General features: G+C 42.4%; 1 long non-coding RNA gene across 1 annotated transcript; it reads right to left on the minus strand.

Annotated features, from left to right (window-relative positions):
* Positions 1-6,232: 6,232 nt before the first annotated feature.
* Positions 6,233-8,487, minus strand: LOC144946600 (uncharacterized). The gene is made up of 4 exons (XR_013639911.1): positions 8,372-8,487; positions 7,404-7,547; positions 7,118-7,202; positions 6,233-6,321 (listed from the first exon to the last, which is right to left on the minus strand). It is a non-coding gene; the product is annotated as an uncharacterized LOC144946600 (long non-coding RNA).
* Between the last annotated feature and the right edge of the window lie 6,025 nt (positions 8,488-14,512).

The following is a 14,512-nucleotide window of genomic DNA, read 5'->3' on the forward strand; positions in this document are numbered from 1 at the left end:
TTTTTACGGGTTAATTTTTTTATGGATGCACACACACCACATTTGTATTTTGTATGCGTGTGTAATGACGACTTGATATACTTCTCTTGAGATGGCACTTCATTGAAGACACGTTCACGTGTAATCACTGCAACAGCCCCGAGTCTCCCACACATATCTCCCTTATATGAACCTTATGGCGGTACCCCTTTGTACCATAGTACCCAGTCTTTCGCACAATGTCCGTGATGCAGTCATCTTTAGTCTGTTGATGGTCGGCGATGCGGCAATCGACTCATCTCGACGAGCTGTACACGATGCACCACCACGGCGCGTACCGCGAGCGTTCAGGGTTTCAGCGCAATCGTCCTCGCTGCGTTTCGACATCACGGAGTAGCACTGATTTCAGATTGATTGGTAGTCCCAGAGCAGAGGTAAGGGGCCGTCCATAAATGACGTCACGCGATTTTGGACGATTTTTGACCCCCTCCCCCTTCGTCACACGGCGTCACAAAAAGTCAGACCCCCCCCCATCAAATATGACGTCACAACGCTCTCCCCCCCCCCCCCCTAAATAAAACATGCTTCAAATCGCTTTAAACTATTGTCATTGTAGTGCGTATTTAATGTGGCGCTGCACTCTGATGTTGTAGGAGCAAACATTTAGTAAAAAGTCAATTTAATTAAGTAGAACGTGTTGTCTATATTTAAAGTTGCGCATTTTTACGTGACGTCACATTTTTCAACCCCCCCCCCCTCGTCACACATCGTCGAAAATGTCTGACCCCCCCCCCCCCAGGTGCGTGACGTCATTTATGGACGGTAGTTAAGTACACCCCTGGAAAAAATAGTGTCCCAGAAATAAAATATTTAATTGCCTCGTCATTTTGTATTATTTGGTACCCCGGGGTACCGCCATGAGGATCAATAATGAACACGAGGGCACGCCCCCCTTTTCGATCATTAATACAAATTAAACATAATAAAATAATTTTCACGACGTTTCGGCCACAACGCAAGCAGCCGTCCTCAGGTGAAGAACAGGTCTGTCGGGGAGACAGAAGACAGTCTGACTGTTTTCTCGACAGACCTGTTCTTCACCTGAGGACGGCTGCTTGCGTTGTGGCCGAAACGTCGTGAGAATTGTATTTTATTATGTTTTATTTTTATTATTTTATTATTTCCATTCTACGTGACTTTCCAGAAAGAACCAAGAAGATGAATCCCTGCAGTCACGAAAGCTTTAAATCATTCTCGCGGACTCTGGACGCTCGCTCTACCGGCAGCCTCAACCGTCCTCTTCAGTCACGTGATCACGCTCCCTTCTCGAACATTCCCGTAGCCACCATTCCCTTCGCACACACAACTGATACCTCTGTCATTACCTCCCGTGGCACTCGTGCATTCGTACTGTAGTTGACTTCCCTGTCATTACCTGCCGTGGCCACTAGTCCCCTCACACCGCATGCTGGCTCTATTGTCATTACACGTGTAACACTGCGTACACCACAACGAAGCACAGTCCTTGTTTCATTTGGCAAGCGTATGTTTATATGCATAAAATGGTACTTGACAGTGTCCTCTTAAAAAATATTAAATAATTTACTTTTGTCCAACTTTCTTATAAATATTAAAAAATATTAAATAATTTACTTTTGTCCAACTTTCTTATAAATACTATTCATGCATCGTCAAAAGAAATGTACACCTTGTCACATTCGAACTTATATAAGAGATGCAGCTATTGCGCTCAGAGGCATGCCTTATTCATGTTTAGCTTGAGTTTCATGTGTGTACAGTACCTCTCAATTTTACATCTCAGACTTCTCTGCCATCAGAGAAGGGCAGTTGATTTCCTTTCTGTTGAAATTGTGATTGTCTTAATTTCTTTAGTTTGACAACGGCGTGAATGAGCTCAGTATCGTGCAGATTCCTCAATAAGGATTCTATGAATGAAAATGGCCGAATGTTGATTTATTCTTGCATCACGTGATGTGGGAATGGATTTTAAGTAGAGGTCACAATGGTGGGTCTAGGGCAAAACGAAGAGTTTCAGACGAGGCTCGAAAGAAAGCTGTCTCTGGTGTGGACCAATCAGCTTCAAAGACAATGCATATATTATCAGAGTATGTTTTTTTTTGCATTCTGACCACAAGTATTGTGGTTAATGCAGACATGATTCCTTGTAAAAGGTTTCAGTTTGGTGTTTTAACATCTTAACACCTGTTTTGTTGCCAGAAAAAAGGGGGAAAACCCTATTCTCATATTTTGGAACTGGCGAAGAAGGTTCTGTGACGGGATTAGTCTGTTTAGCGTTTCATTCGGAGCCGATCTATAAGCAGTGGTACAGTCGTTAAAGAGTGGTAAATTGATAGCTTCAACAATTTGCAGGTAGAATCGAATGGGAAAAAATGTTTGCTTCTGTATGAAAACAATATTTTTGATTTGATTTCCGTTGAGATGTGATCAATGTGGTTGGAATGTAAGTTTGGAATAAATCAGTAAACCCAAGTATTTGAAGCACTCCGTTTGTTAAATGTTTCTGATATATTCGTAATAGGTGAAGGGTATTAAACTGGATTTGTTTGAACATTTTTGGAGATTTAGCAGCAGTTTTAATGACAATTGATATTGAATTAAGTCGAAATCGTTTTCTAAATTCTGTTTAACTTCGTTCGGAGAGTTACCCGATAGTCGTACGATAGTGTCATAAGCAAATAAATTTAGTTCTGAGTGATGCAAGTCTTTTTTTGTTATCCAAGATTGTTTAAATATATGGAGAACGCCCTTTTGATATTCCCACTGCATTCCAGGTTTGAGAAAGACAATAATGAAAAAATATAAGAACAGAATTGGACCTAGCATGGAACTTAGTGGAACACCCTTTGTTATTTTAATACTCGTCGACGAGGTGCTATCACTATGTACCTTTTGAAAACGGTTTGAGAGGCAACTCTGAAACCATTTTATTGTACCGCCTGAACAATTTTAGTTGACCAAGTCTTGTCAGTAGAATATCATGGCCAATGGTGGAAAAGGCTTTTGACAAGAGTGCATAGCAGTAGTGCCCTTTATCCAGGTTACTGAAAATAAAATGTAATACATCCATACTAGCTATGGTGGTGCAGTAATCCTCTCGAAAACCAGACCGTTTTACAGTGCTGGAGGTTATGGGTTTTTAGGGCGCAGTTTATTTGTGATTGAAGTATTTTTGTTCACTCGTGAAAGAATAGAGATTGGTCTTTAATTATCAGGATCTTCTGTGTCTCTATTTGCAAAACTGCACCATCGCACTGTGTGCCTCACACTCCGACGCCTCCACATACAGGTAGGCTCCTCTGATACGCGTACCTTTGTTGCTAACATGGCTTCCACAATGTGTAACGATTACCCCGTTTCTTGGAAATGATTTCTACTTGTGCATCCTATGACGTAGAAGCCACCAGCCACCCACGCACATACACAGTCTCAGTGGGCATGAGGATCCATAAAATTATCTGCGGCTACTCATGTGGGTCGTGAATTGGGAAAGTTAAGGGAACCCCTGCAATTTGCAATGAAACTCTCCCTAAGCCATTGTAATCCCCCCCAAAGGTCACGTGGAACAACAAATGCATCGACGAGCTCATAATGGTACGTCTTTTTAACGTATTAATCTTGTTGTTTAAACTGTCAGACACTTTTTAATGTCTTGCAAAGCACTTTGCATTGCATTTTATGCACAACTTAGTTCAGTTTGATTTTAAGGCTCCATGTCCACGACAGATGCTCTCCGGTATTTCACACCCATCTCTTTACTGCAGATCTCCGGCATTTCACTCTTTTTACAGCAGAACTGTAACAACAACAACACATGATTATGCAATATTCGTTTTGTGCAAGTACAACTTGGTAAAACCTCATTCGCGGATTTGTTTTTGTTTCACAAGATTCGATTATTCACGGTTATATTTTGTATACCGGTAAAAATTTCGCGCCTTTTTTTTCATTTAGACGATTCCCGGTTTGGCAACTTCGCAGCGTGGGAGGGAATTACTTGCGCAGTACAGTGGAGCCTTCAAGCGTCAAGTGAGTGGAGGACGTAAGGGTAAAAAAGGCATTAAAAAAGCGACGCGTTTAAGTCAAAAAGTCGAGTTGTTGGGATAGCCCTGGTCGTGGTGATTGTGCGTCCGCCAACCATCATCACCATCCAAGGTGAATACAACTTCCAAATTTTGTCGAATTTATCTTCTTGGTTCTTTCGGTAAAGTCACGTAGAAGGGAAGTAATAAAATGATAAAAAAACATAATAAAATAATTATCACGACGTTTCGGCCACAACGCAGGTGAAAACCAGGTCTGTCGAGGCGACAGCGTCTGAATTTATTGTATTACTTCCCTTCTACGTGACTTTACCGAAAGAACCAAGAAGATGAATCACTGCAGTCACGAAAGCTTCAAATCGAAATTTAGTCGAATTTGTTGACATTTTTATTTTCTCCATTCTATTTAGTTTATTATTTTTTTGTTTTATCTATTTGTATTATTGTACAATTTTATTAAGTATGCAGATGTTATTTATGTGTAGAGTACAGGATTAATGTTATGAAACCGTTTCGTTTTCTCTCGTATCTTCATTCGAACACTGGAACCTAACCCCCTTTTTTCCCTTATAAACATAGTATCTACATTCGCGAATTCTACTTTAGCGCAGATTCATCAAGTACCTAACCCTCGCGGATGTCAAGGCCTACCGTACCTTTAAACTAAACCTATTGTCACACCTGTGCTGATACCAAATGTGTACATTATTCAGTGCTATGGCTAAGCTCAGGCGTTAACAATACTGGACTTCAAGACTGATGAAAGAAATGTTCTGGAAACTGTAAACATGTATTAGAGTCTTATGGAGTTAATTATCCATTGGTGTTAAGAGATGTAGACATGGCGTAAGCACTGGAGCATAAATTAATAAGTGTACCCTTACCTTAGTGCTTACTATTGTCACAAGCACAACCAATACAATTGCCAATACAATTGCAACTGCAGTACCAGATACAGGTCCAATAACCCCGATTGGGGTTCCACGAGCAGCATCTGAGAAAACAAAAAGTTTTACTCAATAATTTGCAAGCACACACAAGTACGTACAATATATGCACCATCAGAACAAGCTTTTTAACTATGCTATTTGGAAAACATCTTTAAGGAGGTAGCTAAAGTGAGCCATCTGCGTTCAACTATTTTAAGGGCAAAGTAAAGCTAAATAAATAGGTTATTTCTTTACTTATAATTGCACAATACTTAAAGAAAGCTGTGTACAATATTGCACAGTGGATAGCTTCTCATCCCAAGTTTTAACTTGATTATCACATCTCAGCTCATCATCATCTTTCATGGTTAATCCACTGCTGGATGAATGCCTCCCTAAGCCGTCTACTGCCGCCACCTCCCACAATCCTGCAATGAAACAAATCCATCCCAAGAGGTGCACAAGAATCGATTGCATCACTCCTGTCTCTTTGGTGGGCGTCTTCTCGGACGCGTTCCATTTCGCGAGTGCCACCCCATTTTGTTATCCCTTTGCCCAACAGCCATCAAGCAGTGTTTTTGCCCAAGCCAATGCATGTTTCTGTGTGGTTTGGATGATGTCATTAACCCCTGAGCACATTCTCTAATCCACGTGCTCCTCATTCTCTCATTGTAATTTCCCAGTATGCATCTCACTCCACGTTTCTTTGTGCGCCCTTCATATTTTGTGCTATATTTGTCGCTAATGTCCTCGTTTCTTTACTAAACCTCTAGGAAGGTAGCACTCACTCAATAAACTTTAGTCTTTGTGGCACATGAGTGCTACTCTTCAGGTGCTGTTTTCCCAAAGCAATCCAACCCACTTTCATCTGCCTATGTTTTGTCTTCATTCCTGAGATTTTACATTATTGTGCTCAGTGCTCTGATAAGGGCACGTAACAGCTGTTACATGACAGTGTAAGGTTTTTGTTGTTGCAAAAACACGACATGCAACAATCGAGTTATAGACTATGGGATGAGAAGCCTTTCATTGTAGAAAATTAAACGAATTTTTATGATTCAAGTGCTGTGCAATACAAGTACATACATATATCTGGATAAGTGTAAAATTATATCCCTTATTTGCATTACATTGTTATTTAGATATAGCACTCATTTAAACTTGCAGGGAAATTCGGTTTTCTTTACACATCCCTATTGGCATACGTCTGCGATGTTTCTTTTCAATCGTGTGACAGTGTTAACAAAAATCACTTGCCTATATTTTTCGGCTCACACCTTCTGTCGTTTGTTTTCGTACAAGGCGATGTTTCATTTTCACTGGACTTGCATCTTCGCGCACACACAGATGTCCCGAGGTAAGCAAGCATTCATGTTCCTGACTGACTATAGTCTCTTTCACATGTACTCTATTAACTTATATACAGTAAAACCTCGTTAGTTCGGTATTTGATCATTCGTAACTGGGGCTGATTCGGCACGGCTGCGTTTTTGGCATATACAGTATTGGTAATTCGCCACGAGCTGAATTGCCATACCGAATGGTCTAATTTCGGCATACACGTGAAGCGACGCCACGCGCCACGACCAAAACAATTACTCTGTCTAGTGGCGGTGCGCGTGGTGAGCGTCAGTGCAGAACCGTTGATTTGGACTTTACCTTGTTTATGCACTCTGTGCAAGCCAAACCTCTCAGCAATGTCGTCTACACCCACATCAAGAAGTTATAGAAAGGGACTATTACTTCTTGAAGTTAATTTAACAAGTTACTTTAATAGAAAATCCCTTCGTCTGCGAGATAAGTCCAAAGGTTTGGATAGAATTGATGCAGGTGCAATACCCGGTTTACGTGTGCGAGGAAGACTAAGGGTGACATGGATAGATAACATCAAAGCAGAACACAGAAGTCAGTGACAAAGGATTGCCCACGGTGCAGCCAACCCTCGGATCGAGGATGACTGAAGACAAGACTGTAATTATGAAATCCTTCTAGCTTACCCACAATTCTGGCTTTTGAGAATGTTTTACAAAGTTATTATTATACTCGGATGCATAAATTGCGGTACCACAAAAGTGCAATGACCATAATTTACAGATCCGCTGTGCACCTCTCCGGCAAGACACTTACTTGGTGCATGGGATGCAGATGCCGCTCCCATTGCTGTAAGTCTCATCATCACACGGAGTACAATTTGTGCGCAGATCAACTCCACCTGTAGTCCACACGCAACGATTGTAAATAATTTTGATTAGTTTAGAGTTCAAGTGTACTATGCTTCCCAATGTTTAATAGCAATTATACATTAAGGAAACGTACATTCTAGATTTGAAGTTTTCGTGACTGCATGGATCCATACTCTTTGGTTCTTTCGGTAGGTACCTACGTGACTTTACCGAAAGAATATGAAACGTACATTCTTTTGAGATCTTTTCTCCAGGCGAGCAGTTATTGCAGCACCTCTTTATTTCTTCAGAGGTCACTTCGTGAGTGCCGTTCGGACACGCACAGACCACATTGCTTGTTATTGTGCAGGATTTCACCTCCACTTGCTCAATTACTGCAAAAATAAACAGCATGCATCGCAATGCAAACAAATCAGCACTCAAAGATTTCTAAAAGTGAAAACAAAAATGCTTGGACACGTTACTTTTTTTAAACAAATGCATTACTCGGTAAAAGTAACAAAAATGTGGACAACTCATCAAGTTTTACGGAAATTAAAAACAAACTTTATATTTTTTTAATTACCTTTTACGAATCATTCTACCGCTATCAAAATGCTACTTTTAAAAGTTACTCCGTTTTGCTAAGTGTCGCTAAGTGTCAGGCGACGACAATAAAAACAGTGCAATGCATTATCTATGCACGTTTTCTAAACCTGTAATCTTTCTAAACAAAATAGTTCTAGTACAATTATACGCCTTATATCTGTAGGAGACACTATTAAAGTGAAAGGTAAATAAAACTGAATCCAATTTTGGTACTGCAATTGGTACGTTCAGTTCGTGTCAAATAATTTACACACAAGACTACAATTCTGGGTGATTTTATGCACATTTCTTTTTAAAAGATGTGCGAAATGTGATTAATTTAAACGTAACTTTCTTTTTTAGCGTAAAATATCCACACGAGCGTCATGCACCTTGCGAACATTACTATCTCCAGCATAGCTGAAAGTGCCACGGCCCTACACTGTGAACCCAGAGGTTACTTAAAGGAATCTCAACATAAAGCTCTGTAAAATCTGTGTCCCATAGGCCCACTTTCACAGAGTTCCACAGCTTTGCGGGAGTTCCGTATTGATACTTAATCTTGGGATAACAATGGAGGGGGGGGGATAGTATTAAAACACATTTTTATTGAAAGGATGCACTATTTCACCTGAACAAGAATCACACGGTTCACATTGTTGAAAGTTGTTGTACTCGTGGGTGTAGTATTTATCTTCACATTTAGCACAGGATGAATTATTGGAACCTTCTCCGCATGTTTCTGTCATTGAGGAGCCTGCAAAGAATACCAAAAAAACAGTGAAATGAAGGGACTGTTGTAACAAACGCTAGCCACGTGAAGCATCGAAAAGATGATTTGCATTGAGAAGTGAATTTCTTACCGGGTGGACACTTGTTACAACATTTACCATCATATTTATATTGCGTCGTATCGTTGCACTTTTCTTTGGCGTGCACAGGCGGGATTAGCAGCCCCTAGTCACACGCGTATCCACACAACAAAGACAAGAGAACCCCCGTTTTAGCCTTACCATCGTGTCGGGGCAAATTGGTGCCGGCAAGTTGCACCTGTGAAAGCCGGCATGGCACACGAGGCGGTGGGTGGCCGCCTTTGTCTCCCCAGTGGCGATGTTTATACATCATGCCAGGTACTCACCGAGGCCGATTTCGCCTAGGGGAGACGCCAGAGGTTCGAATATTTGTCACAAAGCAAAGTTTGTGGGGATAACAGCCATGTTCTATACTTTTGAGGCATAAGCAATCAGAAAATAACATTTACTACCCAGGAACAAAAATCGTGTTACATAGTGTAATCGATCATCATCAGCCATTATCTATCTTCCTTTGTTTAGATTACTTTCTTGTTGTTTGTCCTTTTTGTTTTGATTCCATTTCTTGATTTGTTAATACATTTTTGGATTTTGCTTGGTAGTAGGGTTTAAAATTTATTGGTTTGTACGTGTGTGTGTCTGAGCAGGCAAGGCTGCGTTGGCTGGGTCAAGTAGCCCGCATGCCCAGCCACCGCATGCCTAAACAGGTTTTGTTCCACCGGATAGATGGGTGGCTAAATGGGTTCAGCACGGGCTGGAGAAGAGATGGAGTGATGTGATACAAGAGTGTGTGGAGCTGAGTGGATTTGCCAGTGACTGGTACCAGCGGTGTCAAGATCGGCCTCTGTGGAGGAGGCTCGTGAAGGACGCTACTGGGAAGTTGGAGGCAGTCGCCTTCCAACAACAACGGAGGGCGGAGGAGCGACGCTCACAACAACGAGCGGAGCGCCGGGTGGCTAAAGCACAGCAAGTTGGCACAGTAGGGGGCACAGGCGGTGCATCGGCCAGTCATCTCAGTCAGTCGACCCGTGGCACCTGCTGGGTCTACCCCGTGACCTCCTGCCAGCGGGCGTTTGACACTTCACGTGGCCTAAACGTGCACATAGCCTGGCACAAGCGTCGTGGTGACGTCACCGCCACTTAGTGGCGAATGGCGGTTGTTGTTATTGGGCTTCTTTTGCGCCGCGTGTAGTCAACCGCGTATTGGGACTTGGTCCTTATAGACAATACATGTACAGCGTTGTGGGATGCTGTTGCCATGAACGAGACTACTCTATATCGGCGTTCATCATTGCAAGGCCCCCGACAATACACAAATGTGGAAGCACCTCTTGCAGGCGGTGTGGCGGCCCTCACACTGACGATGTCTTATCGGGGAAAGTGTCCCCCCAATCCCCCCCCCCTCTGAAAATGAGTGACGAACACTGCACTATATAAAGTTAACAGTACTGTATTATTGTTACCATCATCAAGTCGATGCGGGCAATCCAATTAGCACCTGCACACGAGCTGATTTCAAACAGGAAAGGGCCCACTGAGCCATTTAGCTGTTTTTCAGAAGCGACCTAGCCACAAATGATAGCTCAACGAAGTGGCTTGTTACGTGGATATTTACAGCAGCCACACACTCGAAACGCGTGACCTTGATTCTAAATGTGGAGGGGAAAACCGGAGGACCCGGAGAAAAATCCACGCGACCACGCGGAGAGAGACATGCTAACGCCAAATAATACAACAGGCGTCAGGGTTGGGATCGGACCCACAAGCTCCTCTAGACCAGGCGAGGAAGTTAACATCTCGCCTCCACGGCATCCCGTGAAATAGGCGTGCAACAACAAATACTGTATCAACTCGAACTCCGATTCTAATCAACACCAAGCTCATCGTTCTCATAACACTACGAAAAATTACTGCGAGGTAGTTCACAGACCGCCTCGTGGTGCCACCAATCCCGACCACCGGCCATGACCCCTTCTAGTCATGATTTGTCCTGTCCAAGTCAACTTTACTTTTCTAAACAGTCAATAAATATACGGTCTCTAAAATGCAGTATTGTTGGGCGCCCAATGAAAATGACAATGAACTTTTATTAGCGCTGCAACTGTAATAGTGCACAACTTGAGGTGACATTTTTTTGCAGACCACTAATTATCAAGGGATCTTTGGAAAGTTCAACATGACATGTTTATATATTTTTTTGTAAACAGTACAGTTAAATTTATTACTCCACAGCATGATTTTTACCTTTTAAGTGTCAAAAAGAAAAAGTCACCAGAATATAGTTCGCCAATAATAATGGTTGATTGCATAAATACCGCAAGTCTTTGCTACAGTGATTGTTTCCTGATTTGCAGCACTAAAGTACGTATATGTAAAGTCGTTTGTCCATCCACTGCTAGATGAAGGCTTCCCTATGCCATGGGTGTTGAATAAGCATACACTTAAGAGTGGGAAGTGACCTATCCAATAATTCACAACAATCATTAGTGTCATTGGAGAATATATCGATATACTGTGTATAAAATGAAAATTTGGGAATGTGTCTGTTCTAAATGTTTAGCGTACTTCCCGACATGCAACAAACTTCAAATTTGGCATGTGGGTAGCTTCCAGACTGTACATAATGCAAAAAGTAAAAAGTCAGACCCCCCCCCCCCCCCCCAAAAATAAAAATGCTTCAAATCGCTATAAACTAGTCATTGTACTGCGTATTTAAAGTGGCGCTGCACTCTGATGTTGTAGGAAATAACATTTATTAAAAAGTCTATTTAATTAACCCATGTGAGACTAGGCTCTAAGGAAAGCTGTCTCGGGTGTGGACCAATCAACTTCAAGGACAGTGTATACATTATCAGAGTTATGTCTTTTGTTTGTATTATGACTGCAGGTATTGTGGTCTATGCAAACATGACTCCTTGTAAAAAGGTGTCAGTTTTGTTGCCATATAGAAGGGTAAAAAAACAATTATCATTTATTTCTAGTTTTGATATGTGCGGTCATGGATGGAGGGTGAAATAAAACATATCTAATGAATTTTGAGGTACAATCCAGTAGTATCTGCACACATGGGGGGAGGGGAAGGAGGACATCAGTGCCAAGAAGTCCTCTGCAGGAGTGATACAAATAAACAAGACAAATACTTATTCACACGTCTCTCCGCATAAAAATTCGATAAGTTATGATATCCCATCAACCAAGCGGCCTTCTGGGACTGCATCATGTCAACAACAATTATTGAGTACGGACTGTGGGCCGATTTCTCATCAGCAGACAAGCCTGAACCAGAGCTACTATTTAGTTTTTATAGACAAAGGACCCTCCGTTAATTATGGGTCTTAGTTCGTGACAAAACTATATAAGCACCCAACACAGGAGAATAATTAGCGTCGTTGTGGCGAATGCGGTGAAGAGCAGCCGGAGACTGATTAAGCACTTATTATTCAAATCACAGCTACACTCTGATTTAAAGCTTTCGTGACTGCAGGGATTCATCTTCTTGGTTCTTTCGGTAAAGTCACGTGACTTTACCGAAAGAACCAAGAAGTTGGAACCCTTATCCCCGTACTAGAGATTAGTCCACTTGCTGTACTGCCTTTGCCTGGCGAACCGAGCCAGGTGTTTTGACACATTGCATCAGCCACGCTTTATTTTTTTTTCGCAATAAAAATGAGCTCCCACGTGTTCCGGTGCGGTACACAAACAACACCGCAGCTTCCACGAGACGTCAGACGCTGACAATTTGACGGCTTATTGTCGAGTCATCTACCCACTATCAACTGAGTTTGGCCCGAAACATCCCACTTGTTAGTGTGTTACGCTGGATATACGAGTGCTAGGCTTGCGGGCATGAAAACGAATGCGTTTCTAGAATTTTCTTTGCGATCTTTAGCCACCGGCGAGCACTTGACGGCTGTTTGAATGTGGAATAACTCGTTGTGGTAACACAAAATAAAAAAAAACTGTAATTTAGTTGGTCACTGTAGGTGCGGGTCCCTCCGGGAGTTAAACTAAATAATGTTTTAATGAATGTGGAAATAGCGGTCACAATTTTCGCTGGACTTGACCGCGTATGAAATAACCGATAACCATATGTGAACAATCTGCAAACAATTGATAAACCCGCTACGCTACTGGAAAGCGCGTACATTATACACACACAAGCTGGACAATGTTACGATAACGCGGGATTTGTGACATACAAGATGTCACGGGGAGGCAGCGAGTCATTTGGTCTAACGATTCAAATGCTTTCACTTAAAACACGATCACATCGCAACTCTGACATCGTCACCAGTATCACCATTATCGATCTATCATGACGACTACCGCAGTGACAGGAGCCGCACAACAATAGGCTGCTGCCCAAGTAAACTTTCATTGAATAGGCACGAACAATGGAAGAGAACTCGAAAGTGGTGGTAACAGCAAAGACGTAGGATGAATCGTACAACTCGGGAAGAGGGTCTCTCAATGGAAACCAGCATTGACTATCCTGCTGTAGTACGAACAAACAACCCCCACGACTAGTAGTAGGTTTTTACCCTTTTAAACTGGTACAAAACTGACAGTTTTGTACCAGTTTAAAAGGGTAAAAACCTACTACTATATTTTGCCACTGGTAAAAGAGATCTCATAGTGTAAAACCCCCCACGCCTGTCAAAGCAATGAGAGATTTGCATCCGCGGTCGATGATTTTTACGGTAGAAACGACGTGAACAGACAGCCGCGTGAACGTGTGTGAGCGGATGATAAGAACAACGACGTTACTCACCAGAAACAGGACCATGGCAAGAATTCGTAGGTGCATTGCACCAGGCGGGACGTCTTCTTTTCTCTCGATTTGACTTGAGCAGCGACTTTAAACCAACGTTTTAAGTCTATTCAGCCGCTGTGAACCGCGTATGAGCAGCCGGTGAACTGAACACTTCCTTTAGAGTAGACACTTAGTTTTATACCAAGTCTCAGACCCAACCCCCACCCCACCTTCTAAGACCGCGCCCCCTACACGAACTCCACCGCTAACTCTTACCGTACGCTACAACAACAAACTATTTCAGCGAAGTAGCAGATCTCTGAAGGTCCGATACACTTTACACGTGGGTGGTCACGGCCACGACCGAGCGTTGTTGTCTGCCCAGTAGCGATGCTCACTCCACCGCATCAGACACTCATCTGAGGCTGAAGACCTTTGGCCACACCTATAACCCTGCGTCCACCCCTTAACACCCTCCACATTCATCCCGAGGGGTTGAACAGCAATTCTTGAGCAATGCATTACTGCCCCCTAGAGGATTATACAAGACCTCTTCCGATATTACGAAGGCGTTGGAGCTTGTGCACTAATACAATCTAGATTAAACACACACATTTCCTGAGAACTGCTTTTCGTGCTTAGTTTGTTGTACTTTTCCCCCACAACTCCGATTAGCACGGTTCGCTACGTACGGTGCGAAAGAAGTTCAACATATTGTACATACAAACAAGGCCGTAGCCATGGAGTCAACATTGAGGGGGGGGACCAAATCTTCCAGGGGGTCTGGGGTCCCCCCCCAGAAAAATAATCTAAATTTGAAAATAATTTCCTGCCTAAAATATTTTAAAATTCACTAACACATGGGATGGACTTTTCATTTATTTTTTACAATAATGTCTAATAGTGTAAACACACAGGCCTTGGTTTGTCGGGAGCGTGTCGGCGACCAACGTACGAATAATGAATTGTGTACAATCTGCTTGGGTAAGAAAGCCTCAATTCTGACAAGGTGTCGTGAAATCTACATCGGGCCCTGCTCAATCATAAAAACCATACTTGTCAAATGTGCACTATACGTGGCTAATTAATTAACCCCATTGTCAACCCGAGAGACCTACGACGTCCATATAATTGGCTTTTAACTATCCCAAGAACAAGCATTGGTATAGTTATTAATCTTAATTTTGGAGCTTTCGTGACTGCTGCT

The sequence above is a fragment of the Lampetra fluviatilis genome, chromosome 41 (genome assembly GCF_964198595.1).
Source record: "Lampetra fluviatilis chromosome 41, kcLamFluv1.1, whole genome shotgun sequence".
NCBI classification, from domain to species: Eukaryota; Metazoa; Chordata; class Hyperoartia; order Petromyzontiformes; family Petromyzontidae; genus Lampetra; species Lampetra fluviatilis.